This window comes from Pongo abelii, chromosome 3 (genome assembly GCF_028885655.2).
Source record: "Pongo abelii isolate AG06213 chromosome 3, NHGRI_mPonAbe1-v2.0_pri, whole genome shotgun sequence".
In the NCBI taxonomy this organism is placed as follows: domain Eukaryota; kingdom Metazoa; phylum Chordata; class Mammalia; order Primates; family Hominidae; genus Pongo; species Pongo abelii.
The window spans coordinates 121,858,130-121,870,424 of NC_071988.2; the positions used below are offsets into that span (position 1 = coordinate 121,858,130).

General features: G+C 36.4%; 1 long non-coding RNA gene across 1 annotated transcript in view; it reads left to right on the forward strand.

Moving 5' to 3' along the window:
- The first annotated feature begins 1,308 nt into the window (after positions 1-1,308).
- LOC129059042 (uncharacterized) overlaps positions 1,309-12,295 on the forward strand; it is a 169,409-nt gene continuing 158,422 nt past the window's right edge. Inside the window, exon 1 of the long non-coding RNA XR_008524659.2 lies at positions 1,309-1,418. This is a non-coding gene — a long non-coding RNA (uncharacterized LOC129059042). The remainder of the gene's footprint in view (positions 1,419-12,295) is intronic.

Genomic DNA, 12,295 nt, shown 5'->3' on the forward strand with positions numbered 1-12,295 from the left:
CCCGAGACAGGGTAATTTATAAAGGAAAGAGGTTTAATTGACTCACAGTTCTGCGTGGCTGGGGAGGCCTCAGGAAACTTACAGTCATGGCAGAAGGGGAAGCAAACACATCCTTCTTCACATGGCAGCGGGAGATAGAAGAGCAAAGGGGGAAACCCCTTATAAAACCATCAGATCTCGTGAGAACTCACTCGCTATCAAAAGAACAGTATGCGGGAACCACCCCCATGATGCAATTATCTCCACCTGGCCCCACCCTTGACATATGGGGATTATTAGAATTCAAGGTGAGATTTGGATGGGGACACAGAGCCAAACCATATCAGTGAGGATTGAAAAACTACCTATTGAGCACTACACTTATTACGTGGGTGATAAAATAATTGGTACACTGAACCCTCATGACATGCAATTTACCTCTGCCACAAACCTCCATATGCACTCCTGAACCTAAAATAAAAGTTTAAAGAAAAACAGGAGAAACCAACCTGGCCAACATAGCCAGCCAACATTTTTTAATAGACCTCATCTCTATTAAAAGAAGAAGAAGAAGGAGGAGGAGGAGAGGAGGAAGAAGAGAAGGAGGAGGCAGCAAAACAAATTTTGTTGGGGAATTGATTCTCAACCATGATTATGTCTTGGCTACACTCCAGTCCAATAAATATGAATATGGGATGGAACTCAGGCATTACCGTTTTAAAATGTGATCCTGGTATGCAAAAATCGTTGAAAACCTCTCTATTGAACATGTGTGGGAAGCACTTGGAGAGCTTATTAGAACACGGATCCTTGGCTCTACTTGCAGTTAGGTCTAGGTGGGGCTGAAATTTTGTGTTTTCAACACAATTTTTTGTATTTGTAACAAAATATTGCTGCACTTAGTAGCACACTGCTTCACAGTGATGGTATGGTTGCTCAAGACTTTTAGACAGGTCTTCATCACTGAAAATATCACATAGCTTTTAGTAATTAAATCTTAGACTCAGCCTATGCCTACATTAATAAGTTATTCCTTTGAGACAAAATTATTATTTAAAACAGCTTAATTATGGCTTTTTCTTGAGTATTTGAGAAAGCACAATTATCAGTCACGTACACTAGGTGATGCTGACCATAAATGCTCTGATCTAAATTAACATAGCAGCCATGTGATCTGGACCACATGGCCAAGACCTACTGAGATGACCACAACCTGCCAACAAGTGTATTGACCTGCCCTTCCCTTTTGCTGTAATTGTTGTTTAATAGATACATTCTTGGTATAAGATGGGGCCTGATTCCTATGATTGAAGTTTCTCTTTTTTTCCCAGATTTTCATCTTCTCAAACTTCCTTGGTACCAGTTCTCTAATTGTGTAGACACAGAGGAAGCGGCAGTGAGGAGATTCAGGTCTAGCCTGACTTTGCCATTAGCTCTCTGTAAGTTTAAGAAAGGAATTTTAAATTTTCTGGGCCTCATTTTCCATATCTAGAAAATGATTTGGACAAAATGAATCTTCTTAAGTTCCTTTCCAGTTCTAAAATTGTCTTCTGTATAGTTTCACAAAATACTATTCCCAGAGTAAACAAGTTGTTTATTATGTGAAAGAGTTTGTGATGGTTCAGTAATTCAGTATACTGAAAAAAAAAAGCATTAGCTTTTCAGCTTTTGGGGCACAGTAAATACAATTAAAATGGGTATAGTTCCATTGTGGCTTTGCTGGATCTAGATGTGGCCAGGAAACCTCTCCACAGAATATATTTGAAACAATTAAAATCATCAGTTTTAATCTTCCTTTGGCAAAATGAAGGGGCTGTGTTCTGCTGGCAGAAATTATGATCTTCTGTATAAAAGTCCATGTGGCAAATAAAGAAACCTGAGAACATTATTGTCAGATTCAAAAAGGGAAGATTAGTGGTTTTTAATAAGACCATGATTTGGAACTTTGAATCTGTTACCCCCATATAGAGCTGCTAGGTAATGGCCAGTGACCTGTTGTAAAGAAGGATTTAAAAGGCGGGATTCCGTTTATTATTCATTTTAGGGATAACAAACTAGAAATGTATAATGCTTAGAAAGAAATAAGAAGCATTTTAATTGTTTTATAGAAAAAAAAGAGCACTTGTAAATGAGTGGAATTCTTGAATGGTTAAGAGTGAGTTTTATAATTAACATTTAATAACAAACTTCAAATTGGAAGGAAGTTGGAGGGAAACTTCTAACAATTGCTTCTTTTCCTAGTATAGCTCCTCAGAGGCAAAGACTTTAATATCTTCTGTTTTCAGTTCTTATTATTACTTTCACGGCTTTAAATAATATGCTTCTACTACTATTTCTTGATTTATCAGTGTTTTCTAATCTGACAAACTTGACAAGTTAATGCATTTATTTATATGTACAATGGTTACTGGTGTATTTGGAGTTATTTCTACAATTTCATGTTGTGTTTTCATTTTCTCCACTTAAATGCTTTTCCCTTCCCCCACCCTTTTCTGCCTCCTTGGATTTATCAAAATTTTAAAATATTTCGTCTCCACTTTCTACTACTTATTTGCTTTTACTAGTTTAGAAGTTGTAATTTATAAGTCTTCTGGATATTTAACACACTTAAATTATTGATTTTCAAATGTTAAACCAAATTTATGATAGACATATAAATCCAACTTGGTCATGATATAGTATTATTTTCATCTATTGCTGCTTCTAAGATGATAAAATTTTGTTTGGAATTTTTTACACCTATGTTTGTGAATGAGATAGGCTTATAATTTTCTTTTCTTTTACTGCCATTGTTGGCATTTGCTATGCAGGCAATGTTAATTCTTACTATGCAGCCATAAAAAATGATGAGTTCATGTCCTTTGTAGGGACATGGATGAAATTGGAAATCATCATTCTCAGTAAACTATCGCAAGAACAAAAAACCAAACACCGCATATTCTCACTCATAGGTGGGAATTGAACAATGAGAACACATGGACACAGGAAGGGGAACATCACACTTCGGGGACTGTTGTGGGGTGGGGGTAGGGAGGAGGGATAGCATTGGGAGATATACCTAATGCTAGATGACGAGTTGGTGGGTGCAGCGCACCAGCATGGCACATGTATACATATGTAACTTACCTGCACATTGCGCACATATACCATAAAACCTAAAGTATAATAATAATAATAATAATAATAATAATAATAATAAAAGAAAAAAGAAAAAAAGAAAAAGAAAAAAAAAAAAAAAAAAGAGGGAAGAAAAAGGAAATGCACCTAACCTACTGAATATCATAGCTCAGCCCAGCCTACCTTAACTGTGCTCAGGACACTTACATGAGCCTACAGTTGGACAAAATCATTGAACACAAGCGTGTTTTATAATAAAGTGTAGAACATCTCAAAAAAAAAAAAAAAAAAAACCAGTTGAATTAGTTGAAGACTGAAATACTTGTTCAATTCTCTGGAAGAGTTTGTATGCAATTAAAATCATTTTTTCTTAAATGTCTGGCAGAACTCAGTAGTGAAACAATCTAGACTTGGAGTTTTTTGGTAGGAAGTTTTACATTACCGACTTGATTAATTTAATATTAAAACATATTCAGGTTTTAATTTTAGTTTTTTTATTTTTCACTGTGTCTATTCTGATGAAATGTTTTCAGAATATATCTCTACAAGTTTCAAAATTTTTGCTCTTGGATCTGTAATAATTTCTGTTGTTTCATGACTAAAACTGGATCTCTTTCTCCTGACCACACTCTCAATTTTGTATTTATTTTCTATTTTGTTAACACATTTTCCTCAAATTTTTCTCCCAAGATTTTGGCATGTCTCTTGTGTGTGTTTCAACAACTATATTTTGTCATAGGTAGCAGTAGCTTGCTCATTTGCTTTTCAGTGTTTTCAGAAAAGGACCTCAGCATATCCAGTTCTGTTCTGAGAATGTTCCGAATTAGGTGAAACAGAGGCAAGACCTTATGTCATTCCTTCAGAGAATTCCCACACAGGTCAAAACACACAAACACAATTTCTTTAGAACAAGGTTAATTTTGCTCCCTTTGATACCAAAGACTCACATCAGAAACACTGGATGCTGTCTTCAAATAAGTCAGTGAGTTGGAGTTGTGCAAGGGTAAGTTAAAATGCCACAAAATTCTTCTACTGTGTGTAAGGGCCCTTATATTTTATAATTGTGCATTTCCTTGATTATTATAAACCTTTGATTAAAAAAAAATCTTTCCAAAGTTCTGACAAATGCGATTCTGACAGCTTTTGCCCATTTGGGGGCCCATCATTCTTTGAAATTATTTATCTTCTAACTACTTGTGATAGATTTTTTGATCACTTTTTAGGGCTATATATTTCCTCAGCATAATGTTTTAGTTGCATCCTATACATTTTGATCTAAAATATTTTCAGTTTATAAAAAAAGGCAGATCTGAGTGGAGCTAAGGGTGGACTGTAGTGGATTCTGTGATGTGCTTTCTAGATTTCCCTTCTAGAAAAAATGACTTATTCCTTCAGTTGCTGAGAGTCCTCCTGGCAGATTGCCTACAGCTCTAGGTTCCCTTCAGGTACTCCCTTGGATGATGACAGCTGACTCACTCAAGGTTACATTTCTTCCTTCAGCACTTTGTGTCCAGTGCCTGATTGGCATGAAATATAAATTCCTGACCTTTTTCCCCCAGCTTGGGGCAATGCTGAAGGGTCAGCTTCAAAACTCTTCATAGAATCATCTGAGATTTCTGTTCGAATTTCATCACAGCTGGACTTCTCTCGTTGCTCAATCTGATTTCTTCTTTTTCCATCTACGAATACTGATCCTAAAAGTTATTTCTAAAAATCCTCTGGCAGAGTGATCTTTGTGTCAGTCTTCTTTTCAAGGATTAAACCATGAAGAAAGTCTTTCTAGAGAAGTTGTTAGCCAACTTGGGAACTAGAGTAAATGTACACAAGAATGTATACAGAACCAACAGCTCATATTTTTGGAGCAAAGAAGGTATGTGCATGTGTGTGTGTAAGAGTGGAGTCATTGTGAGAAAGTATGGCAGTATGAGAGATAAACCTAGAAAAGCAAATTTTGGCTAGATCACAAAGTATCTCATAATCTATTTGCGAAGTTTGAGACCTTAGATCCAAGAATATGGGGGAATCAAGAATCCATTGAAATAGTAAAGTATAATAATAATAATAATAATAATAATAATAAAAGAAAAAAAAAATTAAAAAAAAAAAAAAAAAAAAAAAAAAAAGAAATTATCATTTCTTGAAATGTGATGGCACTTAGCCAACAACAAATGTTTGCAGATAGAAATGATCACTAAGTGATTACAGAGTTTCCAACTACCCACTTCCTCATTAGAAGTCCATTCCACTGTTGACTTACCCAGCAGGATTCTGGAAAATGTTTTTACTCTATTGGGACCATGCAGCCTCCTACTCATGGCTTGTAGGCAAATGGAACCCATAGGGAAAATTCTTCAGACTGTTAGTTTCAGATATGCAACCAGATCACTGCTGTGTCTTATTAAAGGCATAAATCTGAACTTGTGCTGAATATGTACAAAGGAAATTTGATTTATACATCTTTATAACATAAAAATAGTTAGTCCAGTTTCCAAAGGCAGCTTACCTGTCTCTTAAATGATCAACACCATGGTAATAGTTTCCAATAGGTAATACTAGGGACAGCTAGAATGCAACAATTATACATTAAATGCAAAATAATACTCACTTCTTCAATTGCCAATAATTCATCAGATATGGAAAAATGCTGATTTGATCATTATAAAAATTGCAGTTAAAAATTGAGCTATTTGGTTAGGAATCTCTATAAGTATCAAGGGCATCAGAGTAAGTGTGGGTGGCAAAAGGAGAATGAATGAGAGGAAGAGAGGAATGTGAAGGGATATATCTACCTATGCTTGATCAAAGAGAAAAATGATGCTTTACTAAAGATTTGAGCAAGCACTTCAAAACTCTGCCACCAGCAGGAAAGTCAGCAGAGTCACTTTGACAATGCATTCAGCCAAATGTTGCAAATCCTGTTGCATAATACAATACTTCAAAAGCAGTATTGTAACTCCCGAGTGACAAACTATTAATTTTACCACTTCATTGTATCCAGGAACAGAAAAACGTGTGTGTATGGAGTTCCATGGGGAAAAAAACACAATAACTGGTGGGCAAAGTGGTATTTTTTGGTCTATATTGGGCTCAGAGTAGCTGCTGCAACAATGAAAAACACCACAATTTAGTAGCTTAACATGAGAAATTATTTCTCACTGATTTAATAGTCTAATAAGGATTAGTTGTATGTGCCCACCTACCTGTTTGGGAGGGTGGAGAATGTCATCTATGTCTGTGGAGCCACCGCCCAAAGTCATCTCTGTATTCTGGCAATTTTGGAGGGTATTTAACTTTCTCTTCCACATGAGCCATCACTCTCCTCAGAAAATAGCAGTGAACCCCCTTTTGAGTTACTTTTCTGATAATTTCTTCATTAGTAAGGCCACATTTGAACTGTATCAAATCTTCTGCATGTTGAAATAAAAACCATTGTATTCAGCTCAATTTGACACAAAAATATTATTAAGGATCCTACGTTGTTGAAGTACTGTGCTAGAGTCTGTGAATGATGATAGTAAAATATTATTAAGGTCTGTAGGGAATTCATAGGGAATGTATTCTAATGAAACCCAATTTCAATACACTACAGTAAGTGCTGGTCTCTTTTAAGAATGCTAGAAGCTTAATCTTTCTATATTTTAAGATGCCATAATTCCTTAGAGGATTGTCACAAATTCAAATACAGTTGTATTGACATTTAAATTAAGTTTACATATGTCATGTGTCAAAAAATGAAACAAACTCGATAAAACTTTAGTAAATCTCTGAAATGTAACCACATAGAGAAATTGACTTTGTATCAAAATTGTTTGATTTTAAAGGAAAGTCTTCCCCATTCTGTCTTTTGGAATAATAGCATCAAGCAGTCAGGCTAGCCAAATGTCATTTTTATTCCATAACATAACACACCCAGTCAGTCTTTTATTAACCTACTAATAATTGATACTTTGTTTTAATTAGTTCAAGAAGTTTTACCCAGCACTTAGGAGTTTGACATGTCAAATAACAGTACAACTGCAGCCATTTAATAAACAGTTTATCTTGACTATGTCATTACTTCCTGTGTTCTTTAGTGGCCTCCACAGCCCAGATGAACCGTTTCTCATTCCACTCTCACACTTTTTGATAAAGAATGAAATGCATTTAGGATCTTCATATGTAACTAGATATTGTAATAGAAAGAAACTAAACCAAAATGGCCTGGGACTGCCGTTATATGACCTGAGATATGTATTCAACCATTCAGTGTCTCAGTTGCTTCATGTGTGAATTCAGAGTTTCAGATCAACAGTTTCAAGAGCCAGTGTATTCTGCTTGCTGAGTCTACTATTCTAACACATTTTGGTAGAATGACGTCATCTATGCAGGGAATTCTAAAGTAAAAAATTCCAGTGGGTATAGGCTATTTCAACAATAGTCCTTGTGTTATTTAGATGTAAACTTATGTATATGGGGATAGTATATTTACTATTTGGAAATTAGTTTTCCCTACAGTATCTTCTGTTATTCTTTAGCCTCTTTTGTGCTATATCTTGCTTCTTATCCCCATAAATGCAAATTATTAACTCCCTGAAACTTATTCCATGAACTACATGGTTAAAAATTTGCACAGTTCTTCATGTTTGGCAAAATTTTACTGAGGAAAATAATGTATTAAAAATAAATAGGCTTGGTTTGGGGAATGCTTCCAATTTTGAATCTTTGGCAGGAATGGGCTTCTACAGGAAAATAAAATTAGCCAAAGCTCTAGCTGAAAATCTTTTGAAAGATAAAGCTATGGGGCTTAATCTAATGTATTCAAGGTGTCCATGTACTTTGAGAGCAGCTAATAATAAGCTCCCTGGAAAATATGATGAAAACGTTGGCAGATTATCAGAGTTCAAAAAAATCAACTTCATGCACATCCAAGACTACCATTTCCAAAATAGATTCTAGTATTTCAGGTTTATCATTTCATTTGGAATGTTAACTTTGGGAGTGTGGGAAGCGTTTTTCATAATCGCAGGGAAGGGGACAGTAAGCTTGCCTCCCACATTCAATGTGTATCCTCATACTGTTTTATTTTAGCATCTGAAATTCAAAGTAGCTTCCTCCAAAGCAAGAGCCCACCCAGGAGCTGAAATGCAAGGAGTATATGGAGAAATTTGTGGTGAAATTTTGCCACAGTCCCTGAAAGCTTCCTTTCTTGTATTTTTCTGAAATTGATATGTTCTACTCACCGAATTCAACCTTTAGGAATTCTGTCACAACACTGTATTTTTCTCAGAGTGATTGGGCTTCAAGAGTGACTAAAGGTATTACTTTGCTGTTCCAAAATACAGAAAACCCAATAAAAATATTTCAGATCATGAAAATCTTCCTAGTAATTCAGTGATACCTAAAGTTCATAGAAAATAGTTTAATTTTCTTAACTGAATAAGTAAACTCTCTTTTTATTCAGGAATTATATAACTTCCAGCAGTCATTTTCAAGTTAAGGAGGTAAAACGAAGGTTATTTTAGAATCTCTTGTGACACTTTGTCAAACCACACATTCTCTCCTCTCAACAGGCCCCACTCTTTCCCAAAGATTGTAGCACATTCCTACCCAGGGGGCAGCATGGATAGAATGTGCCACTGTGATCAGTAGCTACTTAGAAGAGTGGGCTGTATCTCCTGAATATTGGGGTTGGAAAAAGGTTGAGAAACACAGCTCCTCTGTCTTCAAGAAATAGTTCTCAACAGTGTCCCTAGATCTCAGGGGATTCATGAAGTTAGTAATGGAGACCTACAGGCAATGTTCATTGTTTTTTAAAGCAACCTTATAGAACCTGTATATCTACTGACAATAAAGCTGCTCCAGCTGCAGGCTAAAACCTTGTCTCTTGTCTTCAAGCTAAAGTTATATAAACTCCTGGTGATATGCTAACTATTGCAAGCTCTTTGGAAGTTCTGAGGAAGTTACATGTTCCCTAGTGAATAGAAGTGGAAAAATATATTTCTATTTGTCTGTTCATTTGATAGAACATTTCAAAAAATGAGACACATAGATAAAACATAATTAAAAGGTCACTTGGAAACTAAGTTTTGGAAAACATTGACCTAAACTAAGGTAGAACTGAGCATAGAGAAGATATCTGTTGATTTCTCTTTACTTAATAACTTATTTATTAATAGTAACACACACGTATATATAAGCACATATATATGTACATTGTTCCAAAATAGGACTGAAGAAAGAACAGCATATCTATTAAGAATAGAGTTCTGGCTGGATATGGTGGCTCACGCCTGTAATCCCAACACTTTGGGAGGATGAGGTGGGTGGATCATGAGGTCAGGAGATCAAGACCATGCTTGCCAACATGGTGAAACCCCATCTCTACTAAAAATACAAAAATAGCCAGGTGAGGTGGCACGCGCCTGTAGTCCCAGCTACTCAGGAATCTGAGTCAGGAGAATTGCTTGAACCTGGGAAGCAGAGGCTGCAGTGAGCAGAGATTGTGCCACTGCACTCCAGCCTGGGCAACAGAATGAGACTCCATCTCAAAAAAAAAATATATATATATATAGCTGTAATCATTTATTAATTTTAATTCTTATCTTTTAAAATTATTCATGTTTATTTATTTCCAGTAAGTTTGAATTCCACATGCTTGCACTTCCTGGGATGGGCACTGTGGGTGGTGAGATTGTGGGAGGCTCAACTTCAGAATGTGTTTTTACAGAATTCATATCATCAGCAAGTTCTGGGTCTTACATAAGGTAGGAATGCTTGTCCTTAAAAGTATATCTGCAAATACAATGCTATTAATATTACTTTTCTGTATAATGAATTATAAATTAAAGTGTGGACATTGGGTCTCTCTCATTCTATTGTAGAATTAGCAAAAATTTCCACCAGCAAACCATTATTAGAAAGGTTGCTGATGAGGCATAAAAATCATAGAGCAGAAGTAAGAGGCCTTGGAAGCTACAGGTATTAACTTTTGAGAAACAGAAAGTTAGTTCTCCTTTTCTCTGTCTTCTTTCTAATTCCATTTAGAGTTGGAGGAAAAGACAAAAGATGACAGAGCTTTATTAAATGGCAGTGAGGGACACAGATATGAGAAGGTGACATAAATTTAAGCTGAACAAGGATCCGCATCCACTGTCTTGATCTCTAAGGGATCTAGTCAGAAAGCAATAAAAGCTGACTTGGTAATATTCTTGCGTGGAATAAGGGTGTCTTCTAATTCTAAAACTATAGTGTATTCTAGAAGAATTCTGCTTTTTAAAGCAATCACCAAGAAGTTCTTGAGATTCCAGGTCATCCAGTTAAGGAGCTTGAACAGGGAGCAAAAATACATTATCAACATCAACCTCAATTTATTCACTTGTTTATTTAATAACACTTTGACATTCTTGGGGTGATAGTAAATTACATTGTTTTCACCATTCAGCTGGTGGCCATAGTGGCTCCTTGATCAAGTTTTGACAAAAGGAATTTGGAATAGAGAAAGAGAGAAAAGAAATGAAGAAAGCCAAGCATTTAGATTGTGCAATAACATTATATGGACTCATCTTTTTGAAATCCCTTCCTTATCTCCCTGTTTCCGTTGTGAAGCAGGAATAATAATTGGAAACTCAAAAGCAATTTGGCATGTGTAAAGTATCTTTACTCTTGTCAGTGTACATTCTATCTGGACAGCTGCGGAGAGAGGAAGTCAAGGTGGAAATGACTCAAAGACCAACATAATATAGATTCTTCATTCTGTGGTCTATCGAGTCAGAGGGCACTTAACAAAGTCAGGAGGGAAGTTTTCCTGGTCTGTATGTGCTCTGAGTGTCTAACTCATAGCCAATGGCCTAAAAAATCAGCTGCATGGAAAAAAAATCAGGTATCACTGTCCCTCTGTCAGCAAATCCAAAGTTATACTCACCCTGTTTAATTCAGTGACTTTTCTTTTTAATCTTTTATATTCTTCCTTCTCATCACATTGCTTAACCTAGTGCTCTGTATACACAATGGCCACTCAACCATTGTGCGCAGGTTGGAAACAGGATAAATCTGAAAGAGTAGCATGGCCTATAGCTTCCAAGGCTTTTTATCTCTGTTCTATGATTTTTATGCCTTAGAAACAACCTTCCTAATACAGAATTATTTTTTAATAGTTCTGTAATGGAATGAGAGAGACTCAATGTCCAGACCTGAATTTATACTTAATTATACAGTATAGTAGCAGGCTGCCGTGTTAGCACAGAGCCCTGCTTCTGATGGTAAGACTAGCTCATTCCAGTGAGGGGCAGGACTCCTCACGTGGGTGAGGTTGGCTTGCAAATTCTAAGGCCTGGCTGAAATATCTCAGTGCTATGCTGCAGTGTGAGACTCTTCCTATCAATCAACTTTCCTTCCTTTTTCCTCCCCTTCCACAGTGGGCTTTCCCTGCCTCCTCCAGCTTCCTCTGCTTTTCCCCACACAAGGGTTGTCTCCAATAACTCTCTTGCAGGTCTACTACTGTCTTGGCATCTGCTCCCCAGAGGACCTGAGCTAACACAAGAAGAAAGTAAGCTTTCTCCCATGGCTTAGAGCTCTAAATCTGAATGTAAATGTAAAACACACTAGGGAAAACCAAGAGATAAAAAGCAGATATCCAAATAGCTTTTCAAACTGTGCTTGGCTATCCTCTCACCTTCTCAACTCCTCTTCCTCTATTCAGCTCTAGGCAGGGGTTAGCCAACTTTTTCTGTAAAGGGCAAGATAGCAAATGTTTTACACTGTGTGGACAATATGGTCTTGGCTGCAACCACACAACTCTGCTGTTGCAGTGCAAAAGCACTCATGGGCAATGCATGGATGAATGGACATGGCTGTGTTCTGATAAAACTGTGTTCTGTTAAAAAACAAAAACAAAAACAAAAACAGGTGGCAGGGTATATTTGGCCTGAAGATCATAGTTTTACTGAGCCCTGTTCTTTCAGGTTCATATTGGAAATTGCTTTTGGCTGACTTATTCAGCCACTTATTAAGGCCCCTGGATAGCAGATCATTTAAGCTAAAAAGAAAGATCAGAGAAATCTGTGTTCTTCATTGGCATCTGCTGCTTTAGAAATACTTCACCCTGCAGTCAGCATTGGAAATTCCCTTCCCTGGGGATCCTGTGAGTGTTCCACAATGCCCAATCCCCAAATCTCTTTCATTTTGCTTACAGTTGCTGAATACCCCACTTTCTATTCTATTC